Source organism: Austrofundulus limnaeus, unplaced genomic scaffold (assembly GCF_001266775.1).
Source record: "Austrofundulus limnaeus strain Quisiro unplaced genomic scaffold, Austrofundulus_limnaeus-1.0 Scaffold2054, whole genome shotgun sequence".
NCBI classification, from domain to species: domain Eukaryota; kingdom Metazoa; phylum Chordata; class Actinopteri; order Cyprinodontiformes; family Rivulidae; genus Austrofundulus; species Austrofundulus limnaeus.
Window position 1 is genome coordinate 29532 of NW_013954456.1, and position 742 is coordinate 30273.

Consider the following 742-nt stretch of genomic DNA (forward strand, 5'->3'; position numbering starts at 1 on the left):
GATGTGTTGTGTTCAGGTGTCTCAGTAACAGGATGTGTTGTGTTCAGGTGTCTCAGTAACAGGATGTGTTGTGTTCAGGTGTCTCACAGTAACAGGATGTGTTGTGTTCAGGTGTCTCACAGTAACAGGATGTGTTGTGTTCAGGTGTCTCAGGAGAGCATCAGTAACAGGATGTGTTGTGTTCAGGTGTCTGTTACAGGATGTGTTGTGTTCAGGTGTCTCAGTAACAGGATGTGTTGTGTTCAGGTGTCTCAGGAGAGCATCAGTAACAGGATGTGTTGTGTTCAGGTGTCTCAGTAACAGGATGTGTTGTGTTCAGGTGTCTCAGGAGAGCATCAGTAACAGGATGTGTTGTGTTCAGGTGTCTCTCAGTAACAGGATGTGTTGTGTTCAGGTGTCTCAGGAGAGCATCAGTAACAGGATGTGTGCGTCTAACCTGGCCTGTGTGTTCGGGGTGAACCTGGTCTGGCCTCGGCGTGGCTCCATCTCGCTCACGGCTCTGACTCCCATCAACATCTTCACTGAGATCCTCATCGAACACTTCACCACCGTGTTCAGCTCACCTGCTCAGGTGAGAGCCTGACCTCAGGTGACCCCGGGTCACACAAAGAACCTTCCTCAACTAAACACACTTAATGTTTATTTTTTTACAGAAAATTATTTTTCTTCATGAAATAAAATAAATTTAAAACAGAAAAATGTTTTTGTGCAGAAATTTATACAAACTTTACAGTTTTTTCTC

General features: G+C 44.9%; 1 protein-coding gene across 1 annotated transcript in view; it reads right to left on the reverse strand.

The window, feature by feature from the left end:
* LOC106536958 (PHD finger protein 21B) overlaps positions 1 to 742 on the reverse strand; it is a gene marked incomplete at its 5' end in the record, with an annotated part of 26918 nt that overhangs the window by 24015 nt on the left and 2161 nt on the right.